This window comes from Culex quinquefasciatus, chromosome 2 (genome assembly GCF_015732765.1).
Source record: "Culex quinquefasciatus strain JHB chromosome 2, VPISU_Cqui_1.0_pri_paternal, whole genome shotgun sequence".
Lineage (NCBI taxonomy): Eukaryota > Metazoa > Arthropoda > Insecta > Diptera > Culicidae > Culex > Culex quinquefasciatus.
The window spans coordinates 205,996,859-206,011,931 of NC_051862.1; the positions used below are offsets into that span (position 1 = coordinate 205,996,859).

A 15,073-nucleotide genomic window follows, 5' to 3' on the forward strand; every position below is an offset into this window, starting at 1 on the left:
ACGTTTCTGCTGCTGGCCGCACAGTCAGTTGAGTTGTGTAAATATTTCAAGATGGTCGGTCGTGCGATTTCGGTGCTCCGGTCCTCGGTCAGATGTTCCACGGTGTATCCTGGCGGATTACCTTACTGAAACTCGCGGTGGTCCGTTCCGCTGGCGGTCTTGTTATTCGGATTGTGTGAAAATTTGGTGGAATTTGGCGGACGGAGGAAAAAGTTTGACCAATTTTTTTGACAGCAGCAAAATTATTAAGGGGGCTGTTCGGCTCTCTCCCTTTTTGGTCGTCAAAGTAGGCGCGGTGTTTTGGAGTGTGAGTGTGTGTGACAGTTTTCAAAGGTGGAGAGAGTGTTGTTTACTACTTGCGGGGTGAAATTTGGTTCCGTCGTGTGGGCAGCTTGCTGGAATTGTTTTGAACCACTCGGGTTTCGTTGCTGTTGTGTGGATTTTGACGACCTTTCGGAAGCGATTCGCCCTGGTCAACGACACCAAACAGGTTCACGTCCCAACAGATGTCCCCGAAGAGTCTCCCAGAGAGAGGTCAACTCTAGCAGAAAATCTGCACAGAAAAAAAGTTGGTGGAAGCTGCGAAGCAACAGTCAACTACTAAAGCGAGAAAATCAATACTGAAACGGAAAACTCATCTTGTCGGACGAAAACGAAAAATTCGCATGAATATCCTGCTCGTCCCCTCGGTGAAAGTGCGGAAAACTTGCGATTGCGATTTCCTCTAAAATTACGTCCCTCGGGGGGGAAGGAAAAACTGGGAGTTCAGCCCGGAGAGCGGACCGCATCGTCCGGAAAAGAGCGAAAATTTTCACCCGAAAGAGGCGAGGCGGGGCGCGCGTGAAATGTTTGTTAAAAATAGCTGAAACAACCGAAAACAACATACAAAACGCGCGGGGAAGGAGAGAGAAGTTGTGACCAGAAGCAGCAGCAAGGAAATTCTTGTCGATTGAGTGAGGGAAAAGTGTGTGCACTTTTCTTCTTACGAGTGGAAATTGGAAAGTGATAAGTTTTGTCAAGTCGTGTGTGCTGATTTGCTTGGGGAAAGAAGGTAGAAGAAAGAAGTGAAAATTTTGCTGTTTGGTGGAAAACCTCGGTGAGAGTGCTGTGAGAGCGGCAGCTGGAGAGAAATTCTAGCGAGCCAGAAAATAGAGAGCTGCTGGGTGAAGGAATTTCCCCCCGATTTTTTTCTCCTTTGGTCAACGGTTGGATGCTGCCGGATCCGGAGGAACGTAGAAGCTGACTGAAAACAGTGAGAGGACACTCTGCTGACTGATTTGAAAGTGAGTTATCGATTTCGATGGAAGGTTTTATTTTGGTCGTTGATTTGGTTGAACAAACTGAAAAAAAAACATTCTTCGCAATTTACAAATTTTCAGGTATTTTATCTCGAATAAGAACACTGCAGATGCTGGTCTTTTAACATTTTTTCAGTCCTTAATTATGATATTTTATGTCAAAAAGATTCAAATAGCTGAAAATTTTTAACATCAATTTCCAACATTGAGCAAATGTTACATCATTTTTGTCATGTCGCTTGACCTTCTTAACAACATCTGAAAAATCACTGACCAGAACCGGTATTCCGGATTTACCCGAATTGGTCAAATTGGTCAGCTGACTCAAACTTCAATTTAGATATAGATTCATAGTTAAGATCTCAAACGCCATCTTTTTCCACATTTCGCATGACTTTTAAAACAAACAATCAGGGATAGGAACCGGAATTCCGGATTCAACGGAGTTGGTCAAAGAGGCCAGAAGACCTAAAATTCCAACTTAGACTACAAACAACATGTTTTTTGACATGTCGCTTGACATAATTTAACATTTTAGAAAAAAAAAATATCGACCGGAACCGGTATTCCGGGTTTGCCGGAATTGGTCCAATTCGGCAGGTGTCTCAAACTTAAATTTTGATGTGGATTCATAATTTTGAAAACTAGCAACAAGTTTTTTTGCATGTCGCTTGATATTAATGACCTTTGCAAAAAAAACTGATTGGAACCGGAATTCCGGATGCAACCGAGTTGGCCAAAGTGGCCAGATTACTACAAATATAAACTTAGAGCACAAATTACACGTTTTTTAACATGTCACATGACATAATTGATTTTTTTTTTTTGCGAATTCTCAGACCGGAACCGGTATTCCGGATTCACCGGAAATGGTCAGATGACTCAAAAATTTAGTTCTTGTATCAAATCAAGCAAAAATAACCAGGTTTTTTGATACCGCTGGATATTTTTGAACATTTTTTAACAATTACCGAGCGGGACCGAAATTCCGGATTTACCGGAATTGGCCAGATGGCATTTAGGTTAATTTTCGATATCGGTTCCCAACTTAGAACACAAATAACAAGTTGTTTGACATGTCGCTTTTCATATTGGACCATTTTGTTAAAAAAAATACTTATCGGAACCGGAACATATTTCCGATTCACCGGAACTGGCCAAAGTGACCAGGTGAAGTGAATTTAACTTTAAGGAATTTAGAGCGCAAACAGCACGTTTTTTGCAGTTCGCTTAACAAATTAAATTTTTATCTTTTTAGAAAAAAAAAACAACCGTAACTGGAAATCCGATGTAACCGGAACTAGTCGACGTGGCCAGATACGGAAAAAATAATTTTTGAGGTCGTTTCATAACACAAAATACGAATTACACGTTTTTTGACACGTCGCTTGCTATTTTTGACCATTTTAGTGAGATGTCCGACCGGAACCGGTCTTCCGGATTCACCGGAAGTGACCGGATAGTCCCAAAATTAGTGCTTTCTCGCTGAGTAAGAAATTTAGATTTTGATTTGTAGTTTATTTCACACTGTCTCTACAATTTCATTGTAAATTGTGTCACCGGATGGCCACTTGGAACCGGTGCCAGAGGTGGTCCTGAGGAACCTTGGACATACCGTTTCTTCTTTCTGAGTTTCAAATTTCAGACAAATTTAACTGATGTTTCATGAGAAATTGTCTCAAGTAAAATAGGAGAGAGAAAAACAAACCGTCGAAACGCAATCCGGAGCATATCCGGCAAAATTGGACCATATTTTTCTATTGTTCTGTCAGTATCAATTCAATCAATTACTTGAAAAATATAGTTTAAATCATATTTCAGAAGTTTTGTCTCTTTTACAATTTTCCTTGAAAAAATAAAAAAAAATATATTTTAAGAATAAAAATATGTTCATAAATTTTATATTATGCCATATTATACCGAAAAAGAGGCATTAGACTATGACAAAAAAAGCAAACATCGCCCTTTTTCGTGGTTGACAGTTTGTCTAACTCGCAAACAAAGCAAAATGTATGTAGGCTGACGTTTCTGTAAACAAATGCTGGAAAAAAGCAGTCAGACAGATTGTTTGTCATAGTCTAATACCTTCTTAACATAACTGAATGTGTAAATAATTTTTTTGATGTATTTTTTAAAGCTTTTGAAATTAACTTTGAAAAAAAAGTTGCAATTTTTCTATATAAATATTGTGTTATATTTTTTGCTAATTTTGAGTTTTTTCTGATATTTTTTCTTTGCAAATTCCTTTATTGACGAGTTTTGGTCCATCTCGACCTTTTTTAAAAAATGTTTAGTTTTTTCCACATAATCGTGTCTGCTTTAGCAAGAAACCAACAAGAAATGCACTGCCTACCGTGGGTCCTGCTCGCTAAGCCAACTTCCTATAAAGGCAGTCGATAGGGGAAACTGTTAAGGCGCAAGAATTTCGATAGCTATTTTGGAGTCTTGGGTTCAAGTCTCGCCGGAATCGGTTTTTTTTTCTTCTTAAATTTAAGATTTTATTATAATTTTTTTTAAATTTCAAATTTGTTCAAAAACATTAAACAAGTAAAAACAATAATCTTTCATGACTCAAAATACTCTTAAATTTGATTCCAAACTGTATTTTTATATTAATAAATGAACATTAGATCCACCACCGTCAGCAAACAATTTCTAGTTTCTTCCAATAAATCTAACATTAACGTCTAATTCCTTCCAAAAAGGCGCCAACCTCCATCACTCTCCTTGTGGAAGGCTGTTAAATTTTTAACAACTTGCTCACTTTTTTTTTTGCTCTATCCAAAAAACAGAGAACGCAGGTTAGGACGTGGACGTCCGAAATCTTCAGCTCAATATATCAACTTGTTTTACGATTATTTTCTTCCCTCGCCTACTCGCCACCTAGAGCGCTGCAGAGTGTGAGGAGATCGGAAACCCGTTTTCTCGTGTGCTGGGAACTGCGCAAAAACACTGGCTTTCAACCATCTCCGAAGCTGAGGACGAGACAAGTTTTGGCTGGGGCGAGAGCTGGTTTGGGATCGCTTTTTGATAAGAGTTATGTCGTTTGTGTGTTCTTTTTGAAAACTAGAGATGGGACATCCGGAGTCCCCGACTAGACGAGAGCGAGTACTGTTAAAAGACTTGTAGACGACCAGACCATAGCGACAGGTTGAGAAATGTGTGGTTGGGATGAATTTCTGTAACTGTAAAAAAAGATTTCGATTCAAGAAAAAAGTTGTATCTGACGAGATTCGAACCCACGTGGCTTGATTACCACCGCAAAACCTGCGCCCTTACAGCATGACCTACCGGTTACTGCGGAACGACGCTGGCTTAGAGAGGACGACCCACGCTAAAGCATCAATTTCCTTCGCTTGCTACTTAGACGTAATTTTCGCAGTTTTTCCGTTCAATTTCGTGCGCCCCGTTTCGGTGGCAGTAATGTCATAATTAAGATCGTGCGGCAGTTGCAGCTGATTCCGCGTCCGACACCACACAGCGTGCGGGGGAGGTCTTCAATTTATTAATCATCGTCGCCACCGGCTTGGACGCGCCGGTCATGTTTATTTAATTTGGCCGCCCCAGAGACCATTCCCTCCAATTTCGAGTCGAGTTGGTTTGTTATTATTATGATTTATTATTATTTTTTCGCTGAAGTTTTAAATTAAGCTGAAATTTGATTCAGGGTTCTGCGCGGTTGTACCAAGGGAACGTCTAATAATCCAGACCCGCAGACGACGTCGTCGGGGTCGTTGTTTGTGAGTTTGGATAAACAAAGAAACGAAATAAGCTAATATCGCCGGGGTCATTTGTTTTAATATTTTCCTGCTGGAGGTCGTTCTTTCTTTGTTTTTCTTCCACACAGATAATGGAGGAAAATTGTCGAGCATTACGTAAGGGACCGTGTGGACCTACCCCAAGAAAGTCCCCCCAGCTCCGTCGTGCGTGTTGCGTTCATAAATCCAATCTCAAGGAACTTGTCAGCGCAGTTGCGATAAGAATGCAAAAGCTGTCTCCCCGAAACTGGTTCCGCGTCCGCAAGATTTCTGCACTTTTCTTGGCCCCGGATATGCAAAACATGCAAATCAACCTCTTTTTTTTCCCCGCGAAGAGGTGCTGCGGTTTCGCAGTTATCGGATCTTGGAGTTTTCATCTTTTTTTGCCCCTTCCCTGGAGCGTGCAAAGTCGACAGATGTTCAGCGGAGCCGGTTCTAGTTTCAAGCTTAGCAGAGGACAGAATTGATATCGGATTCACTCTAGATAGCTTGTCAGTGCAGTGTCGGGTACGCAGAAAAAAGTCCGTGTTAAAATTATCTATTAATTTATGGTGAAAAAAACAACACGAATTTGAAATTGAAATGAAAAATAAAAAATAATCCTCTCACCCTTCTGGATTTGAACCAGGTCGCAGTGACTCTTGGAGATTCTAGAAATGTCGATAAAGTAGTATTGTCATGCTTTAAATAGAAACATGTTTACACAATAACGTTAACAGGGTGTCGACTTCCTTGGAGTTTTCGCCAAAAATATGCAACATGAAAAAATCGATTCCTAAAAAATAAATAAAGGCAAAATATAAAAATTTAAAAGTTCTGAGATTTTAATTTGTCATGGTGAAATTTTGGTTACAGCTCAGTTCTAATAAATCTGGTTTTTTCGCTGTTGTAATTTTTAAAACGTTTTTTAAAAAGATGGTTTTCATATTTTAACAATAGTTTTTTTTTTTTGATGAAAAAAGTAAATATTTTGATTGCTTCTGGGATAATGGCAGGAATAATGGCTTCAAAATTTTTGATTTTTTTTTCTCAATATTTTGCAAATGTATATTCCCATTTGAAATTTAAATAATTATGTGGAAATTTAAGTCAAATGTATCATTTCGCCATTTATTTTCAAGATTAGTAATTCTTTATAAAAAATCTTTCAGTTTTTGCATTCTTCTAAATTTTTTTTTGAAAATATTGGTTCAAAAAAATCTGTTTGTTTTATAATCTTTTAAATGCGATCAGTTTAATGTAAACAATTACATTCCTTCAAACATGAGCAGCAGTGTTGCAAAAGAGTGATAGAAAAGCTATCAATAGATTATCTCTGCACCAAAAATATCCGAGAGTATAGCGGCCGTCACTATAGCTTGTGAGATCTCTTCTTGTGTCTCGTGATTCCCAGCGATGTCATTCTCCCTCTATCACTCCTTCCCCTTTCCTCGACTATGCGCTCTCACCGCTGAGTCTCTCAATCTCTCCGAAAATTGCAATGAGAGAACGCGAGATGGCGATTAGGAGCCGACCACGCATGACGCCCCTTCAAACTGCGTTTGCAAAATTGGTTTTGTGGCAGCTTTGTGGTTAAACGCTGTTGCGGTAGGATGATCGTGGAAGCGAGAATGAGAGAGAAAAGGAAAATGTCACTGCGAGTGGGTAAACACGAAAACGTGTTCGGCTATGTTCGGCGCTGAGAGTTTTAATGAAGAGAGAAGAGCAGTTGTATTTGGGGCATGAATATTCAGGCGAGATAATTGTAGTTGCTGAGAGCTGATATTTTGATATTTTAACAACCCTGATGAGCAGTTTGTTGAAATATAATTCGTTAACAAAAAGTCATATTAGTTTTTGCATTCTTTAAAGCTTGAGCAGCTCTTTAAGTTATTGAATTGTTTGCATTATCTGATCAAAACATATTTTTTTTGTGCGAGTTTTTGTAATAATTTGAACATGAAAATTTCTTGAAAAATATTTAAGATTATTCTTACCTCTGTCGTAGAGGGCTCATGTTTGGCATGAGTTCATCTCATGTATAGACAAACAAAATCTGAAAGTTTCATCCAAATCGGAGCACCTCGATAGACCTCTTCAACAATCCGAGCAAAATCCTTGAAATCAAAGTTAAAGAGTTTTCAGTAATTTATTATTATTTATAATGTTATGCATTTTTTAACATTGGCACACTCTTAAATACCGATCAGAAATTTTTTGCTTAATAATAAGGATTTCAAAATAAAACTGCTACGTTTTTTGCATTTATTCCAACTAAAAATTCTTTATAATTTCGATGTGGAAACAAGTATCTTGGAGAATATTTTATCTGTGGGGTTTTGCATTTTATTAAACATGGCCAGTATTAATAAAAATGTTCTTTCAAAAATGTTTTGGAAGGTTGAAGTAAAGTAATTCAAACATTTAGTACAAAGAAAATCGATTCCCGTAATCGTGAATTGTGTTCATGAATTTGAGAACCACGAAGGAATTTATTCATGAGTATGGTGCATTTACACTATATACGTGAATATATTCCTTCGTGGTTCTCTAATTCATGAACACAATTCACGATTTCGAGAATTGACTTTTTTCCGTGCCATTAATTTATGGATGCTGAAGTTTTTTTTTTCAAAAAAAAAACAAAAATTTTCCCGCGATTTTTGCAGCCAAAAAAAACTTATGGTGAAATCCATAGTAAATATTCAAAACAACCCATGAGTCATGAGTTTCCTATGCAGATAGGAACTTTTGAAAATTCAATCTAGAAATGTCTATAAGGCGAATCAGTTAGGGTGGTCCTATCCGAAAGAGGGGGCACCCAAAATTACGCTTTCTATTGATTCTCGCAAAAATAACATTAAAAAAATCCCCGAAATGGCAGAACAAATTCAAGCCCGCCACGTTTCTAAAGAAAGGTGATTAGATGGGCTCCAAATAACAAAAAAAAACAAAGACATTAAAAAAAACAAAACTGAATACACTTAAACAGATTATTAGATGAAAACATTTGTTTTCCGGATTCGAAAGTCCCGGGACCAATGTGTTCAAAGTTATATGTTTTTTTCTATGATTTCAGCAGGTTTCACGCAATAGTGATTAGGATTTCGAGATATCATTTTCTTAAGAGACCATCCATAAACCACGGGGACACTTTTTTTAAATCTCAGAGAATGAAAATAGGAGTAGAAAATATATCTTAACTGCTAATTAAACAATTGTTGATAAAAAAAGTTATTTTGGGTTAGTTAAAAAAATCATTTCCTATACTTAGTTGAGATTCAGAAGGATGAAGAAGCGTGACACAAGCTTTGAAAAAATTGCAATGACCAGAAAATATTTCCTGAAAAATATCCAATAATGAAGAAGTAAAAAAAGCTAAACACAACACATCAGTCACGGGGAACGCAATACGAACGGATGGTGACTCTTGTTGGACAACATTACTTTGTTACGCGTCTTCGCCTTGAGCCATCGGATGTGGCACATCTGTTGCACATTTTCCTTGCTGTTTCCCTCCTTTTTTTCCTACCCCAGTGTGGATGATTTGTTTTGAAACTCCTTTTCGTTATTTATGTGTGTATATCTCCGAACTTTGTTCTTTCCTTTTCTTTCCTCCTAACCGTTGACTTAAAGAGGAATGTCAAATTCGATTTTAAACGACCATCATCACCAACGACCGTTTCGGTGTTTGGATGGGATCCTTTATCGGCGGTGAATTCCACCAGAAATTCGAAGTAAGAAGCCCTACTCGAACTGTTGTTTTTTTGTTCGATTCCGAAACAAACAACAAAACTGGAACCTCTCTCTCGGGAACAACTTTAACACGTTGTAGTGCTCGTTGTAGCTGTGGCGCGCGAGCAAGTCGCACTCTGCCAAGCGGAACCAAAGTGAGCCAGCATGGAACGACGAACCCGTAGGGTCGTCCCGCAACTACGCGTCAAACTAGTTTTCAAAGTTGCGTTCAACTGTTTCATTCTACATGAAAATAGTTTGTAAAGTTTTATCTAAAAACTACGTAATTTACCTCCCCTTACGCACATGACCGCATCTCTCGGTTCCGCGCCAGCTGTCACGGCGGCATGGAATACACATCCGGGTGCAGCAGCAGCACCACCGACGTCAGAACTTCCAAGGGCTCGAAAACTCGTACTCGTCGTTTCCAGTTGGGGAGATTCTGGTGGTATTTTGTTTCGTGCGCGTATTATTTTTTTCTCTCTCCGTCTCTTATGTTTTTGTCTGTCCAGTCGGCAGCAGCCAGAAAATTTCGAACGAAAAAAGGGGTTGTCCACGTGGGAGGAGGCCAATGGCCCCGTGTCGAGCCAAAAAGGACGGGGCTATTATGGCGTGTTAGTCATAATCGCTGCACCGATGACCTAGATTTCGAAACAAGAAGAAGAAAAAACACCTTTTGGGGAAAGACGAGCCAGAAATTCCAAACGAGAATACAAACTTGGCCTGTAGTTTTCGAGCAGGCTGACCCAGATCGAACCGTTTGAGGTCAGACGACCGGTTGCAGCAGGATTTCAAATTGAGCCCTGCTCTCCCGCAGGGTTCTCCGAAGAAGACGTCAAGATGCCAGACTAGCTGAAGTGTGCTATAACGGCGGCGGTCAGTTCTATGTGAAAAGTTGTTTGACATACAGAAGAAACCTAATCTGTGTTCCGGTACTTTTGAGGCTGTTGGGTGGAACTGGAATGCAATGTGGATTATTGTACAAATAAAAAAAAATTAATGTTAAAAATCGCCTTTAACGTGATTAGTTGCTAAGGTTATGAGGTTAAGGTTATTAAATTTTATGAAACATTCAAATCATGAGTAACCATAATTTTTAATTAAGCCAAAAGTTTCCCCTTTCTATTTGCAACAACTCGTCCGATTGCTGAAGACTTAAAAACTGCACCTATTTCGGAAAAAAAATTTCATTTAGTTTTGCAATCTGAACCACTCTGTATATTTGGTTCTTAGTTCCTTAGGGAGCGTTCCTTTATAACGTAACGCAAAAATAAAGATTTTTTGATCCTCCCCTCGTAACAAAATGTCCATACAAATAAGAAAACACGGCTTCTGACCCACCCCTCCCTCCAACTGCGTTACGTAATAAAAGGACGCTCCCTCAGGTTTAAAAAAAAAAACTCCTAATTTGATGCAAACATCCACTCTATCCTAAAAGTGCAATAAGTTTCAATTACCTTATTAATTTTTAAGTTCAGAGCAATTCTCTGCGATTTCGGTCATTCGATTTTTTGTATTTTTAATCCGGCTGAAACTTTTTGAATCAAGACTAACACTTCAAAGGGTCAAACATTCAATATTTCGCCCTTTTGAAACGTTAGACTTGATTTAAAAAAAATGAAAGTATCTTTTTCGAAAAGATCAGAAAATTTCACGAATGTTTCATATTTCATCAATGAAAATCGAACCATTAGTTGCTGAGATATCGACATTAGAAAATGGTGGGCTGTTTGAGTGAGACTTTCAAAACATCAATTTTCCTGTTTTTAAACCTTTGCATGGCAATATCTCAGCAACTAAGGGTCGTATCAACAAAGTTAAAAAAAAAAAACAAAATATAGAGAATTTTCTCACTATTTCAAAAATAGTTTTTTTCAAGAGTTGGCAAACATGGGCACTAATTTAAAAAAAAAATGAATAACTGCGAATATTTTCCAAAAAGTTACCTAAAAATGGCTAAAACTTGAAAACGGTGCACTTTATCAAAATTTCACTAAAGTCCGTTTTGATTGCAAATTTGATTTCACATTGAAAAATGAAGTTGAAAATTGCGACCAATATTTCTATTCTATTTCTATTGCGACCAATATTCCCGTTCTGGAAATTTCTAGAAAGTTGGCATTTGGTCTCCACTAAGACATATCAGAAAATAAAAAAATAGTTCTTTTTTGCAAAACAAGTTTTAGTTACAAAAAGGGAAATTACAAATCACCAAACACACTTTTACCGTGTATCATTTTTTTCAGTGTAGTCCTTATCCATACCTACAACTTTGCCGAAGACACCAAATCGATCAAAAAATGCCTTCAAATGAAACAAATTTTTGAATTTTCATATATCATTTTTGTATGGACAGCAGCCAAATTTATATTTTTAATTATTTTGACAAACTAATGATGCAAAATGGTGATTGGTGCGCTGGAAGTGGAGACGCGAAGTCGTGATTTGCAGGTTAATTTTTTTGTGTGCTTTTGTGTCGCTATTCGTATGGGGTGAGTGATTGTGATAATCGAATAATAGCATCATTGGTGCGCTGGAAGTGGGGACGCGAAGTCGTGATTATGCAGGTTAATTTTTTTGTGTGCTTTTGTGTCGCTATTCGTACGGGGTGAGTGATTGTGGTAATCGAATAATAGGATGCCTTACTGAATTATTTGTGTCTTGAGCGTAATTTTCGTTGAGTAATTAGTGTTTTTTTGTGATTTTTTTGTTGTGATCTTAATTAATTGTTTTGTGATTTTTAAAGCCCTTCCTATATCATCGTTGATCGGAAGGCACGGCGTCGGGTAAATTGTGTATAATTTTTTCGAATAAGGTTTTATTTTTTTTGCGGTGAAAAAGCCATTCCTATATAATGATCGAAAGACGCACTAACATTTTGGATTAATTAATATTGGAGTAAAATAATTGTGAGTGAGTGATTTTGTGTGTTAACCAGAAAGACCTTCCCATAGCATCGTTGCTCGGAAGGCTCGCCGACGGGTCTGTTATGAAAGTCCTCCCCATAGCATCGTAGCTCGGGAGGCATCGAAAAGCCAATACCTTATCCTACTAACCCAAAAAATAATAATCACGTGATGCTTGAAGGAGATGCTGTGGATTCAACGGTCTCAAGCGGTATCAACAAGTATATAGCGAAAAACTGTGTGCTTGATGAGTCTGCAACTTCAACTATCGGACTAACATTCCTCCCTTTCGATGAACTGCAGGCTTCTTGGGAGGGCGCCAGTATTGACTAATAAAGTAGGGATCTTCAGAGGTCAAACAGTGAACGGATGATTGGCTCCCACTGATCATTTTGATTCATTGTTTAACTTCAGCTGATCTGTCAATGACGGAGTAGCAGCTCATTGGCAGTCAACCATTCTCATGCTCATGCTCAAACTAATGATGCAAAATGGTTTCTTTGGGCATACCGAAGGCACCAAAAAAGTTTCAGCCGGATTAAAAAATACAAAAATTAAAATTAACAAAAAAGACCGATTTCCTAGAGAATTGCTATTCAGTAAACCAAACAAAATCAAACAGAAATGTGTTCAATTTTTAATTTTAACATTAAAACTAAAATTCTCGCAGGCCAAGGGTGCATGATACTGATGATACTCGTCGGTTGACACACCTAGGCGAGGAACATCCCGGAAAGAGCCCAACTACATCCGTAGTGCTGTTTGGACAAAACAGCATGGCTCTGGTTCCTTGCAAGTGTCCTATTTTCTTACCTCCACGTTGGCTTGGTTTAGTCATCATAGGGACGTGGCGTTACATCGTGCTGCCATCTGGTTTTTTAAAGTGCAAGAGTGGAAAAGTGCTGAGTCATCGTCTAAAAATAGACGACGTCCTATCTCGCCCAGCAAAATGAAGTCGATAAAGTAGTCGGTTTCGATGAGAAAAAGTGGAAAACGTGGTCTAAAAATAGCGACGCCATCCCCCTATGATGACAAGGTATAACCTAGCTGGTGGCCTGTGGAAACGACTCGTAAACCTTTGACCAGCGAGGGTCAGAGTAGAGACGGCTAGAAGAAAGGGGCGCGTCAATGTGGGAAAGGGAAGTAATTTGTGATTGTAGACGGTATTGTTTTGATTCGCAGTATGTTGAGTCAACTGCTGTGGATGTACCTGAGCATCGCAGAACGGGGTTTCTCTTCTTTCCATTTCAGCTAACAGCTATCTTCTGTTTATTTTGTTTCACTGATTTTCTAACGCGGCTTCTGTTTACTATCCTCCATTTGATTTCGATTTTACTCATTTGATTCTTTTATTTCTCAACTCAATTTTGTTTATCATGTGCCTTTTCTTTATTTATCTATTTGAATAATTTCTCATCTTCCCTGTAAATTGCCCTCAATACAATCTAAGCTTGTTTGTTACCTCTATTTATTAACTATTGTTAATTTCTTTATCTACTTCATAAATTACTATCTTTCTTTTACTTTTGATTCTTTACATAGTATATTTCCTTCACTGTCCATTGTTTTGAAACTTCACCTTTTTCTTAAGCAAGGTTGGAGCCCTTACTCAATTTATGGAATGATTAAAGGATTAACACAAACATTACTATTGTACTTTTGGTAAACTTTTATAACATGCTTAGGACCAAAATTGTAACAAAACACCGCGACAAAAGAAATAGCAACATATAAACACGACTTAACATTAGGGAATATTTCAGGAGATTACAATACACAGTAAAATAACAACTAGTTTTTGAATTCAAACTAAAGAAAAACAGTTTTTGCTTTAATGAAAGTTGATAGGCACACTATAAATGGTTAGGCGCTTATACTTACATCAAACCCTACCACCCCCGGCCGAGTTAAAATGCGTAACCGGAAAAGAAGGTGTGCATGCCTGGTACGAACACTCAAAGCGTGTTCTAGCGTGCTGCTCGTACTGACTCAGAGCAAGGGTGAGATGTAGGTGTAAGGGCAGTGCGTGTTCGTCGGGAACCTGGTGCATAAGATCGGTCGAGGCCCGTTCTTACACTGAAAATTGCGAATTGCGAACATTAAAACTAAAATTCTCAAAAGTAGCCTTCGATTCGCGTAGTCTCAAAACAGCTTAAAAATATCTCTCAGGGTTAAACAGTTTGAGGGTTGGGTCGTCACCCTGCTCTTCGAAACTGCAACGAAATCATCGGTAAAGTAGATGTCGTTGTGCTTATACCAACAATCCAAAGGTCGTCGGTTTGAAGTTCAACCCAATAAGACACCTTTTTTAGTTCTCTGGTTTTTAAATGTCAACTGTTTTACTAATCACATAGAATACCACAAAAATCTACCCTTAAATTGCATCCTCAGCGCTGATGCACCATCAAAATTTGATTACGTGTCGTGTTTGTGGCGCATTTTTGGCGCACAACCAGCTCAAAAAAAAAACTGTCAGTTATTTTCGCGAGCTCTCGGGTGGGTCAAAGTTCACATCATGACGCATTAACGTTGCATGTCACACACCTACCTGAGTGCATCAGAGTGGCATGCCCGCAAAACGGTCTACTTCAAATTTTTAAATTTTTCTGAGTAGTTTATTAGAAAATGTTGAGAAAACTGTAATGAACATTTGCTGATAAGATCTTTTTTTCAGGTTTTTTCATTCATCAATTCAACGGTAATTTGTCAACCTGCACACCTTCATCATGAACCAAGCTATCATCATCGGTACGGGCAATAGTTGTCACCAAAATTCACGCCCTGATGCTTCAACCAGACCCTGACCAAGCCAGCCAGGCAGACTGCACACACCAAACGTACTAAAAGGGGGTGATTCATATGCTAATGACCCTTCACTGAATGCGAGAGCGAGAATGAGAGCACAGTCCAGTTCATGATAGACTAGCACTCCGAGCTGAACAATGTGTTCACAAGTGGGGCTAGAATTGCTGGAATTACGGTCAAGCACTCCAAAGCAGCATGCTACGTTCCGTGGAGATTACACCTTTTTCAATCGATTCGCCAAATCGTTCAAAAACATGGCCTAATCCTTCAAGCTCAAGAAAATCCCTTGGCAAACACAGACAGCTCGGCGGCGACGGCGTTACAGACAACATACTACCAAGTTCGATCGCTCAATTTAATCCTATTTGCCCTCAGGATTCCACAAACGGTGGAAGCAAGCAGTTCACAAGGATTACACCCAAATCTGATCGGCGCTGGAAGCCCTTTTTTGCAGAGTTGCTACGCGGTGCCGTGCGCAGTTGATGGAAATTTAAATTAATTTACTCCGACGGATTGGAAAAAGGGGTGGCACTGTGAAAAAGTTTGACGAAAAAAAAGTTTGTCCTGAACGGGGCTCGAACCCAGGACGGTC

General features: G+C 38.7%; 1 protein-coding gene across 1 annotated transcript in view; it reads left to right on the forward strand.

Annotated features, from left to right (window-relative positions):
• LOC6045785 (GTPase-activating protein CdGAPr) overlaps positions 1 to 15,073 on the forward strand; it is a 147,638-nt gene continuing 132,565 nt past the window's right edge. The window contains exon 1 of the mRNA XM_038257756.1: positions 1 to 1,283. The gene's annotated coding sequence lies outside the window, so the exon portion shown is untranslated. The remainder of the gene's footprint in view (positions 1,284 to 15,073) is intronic.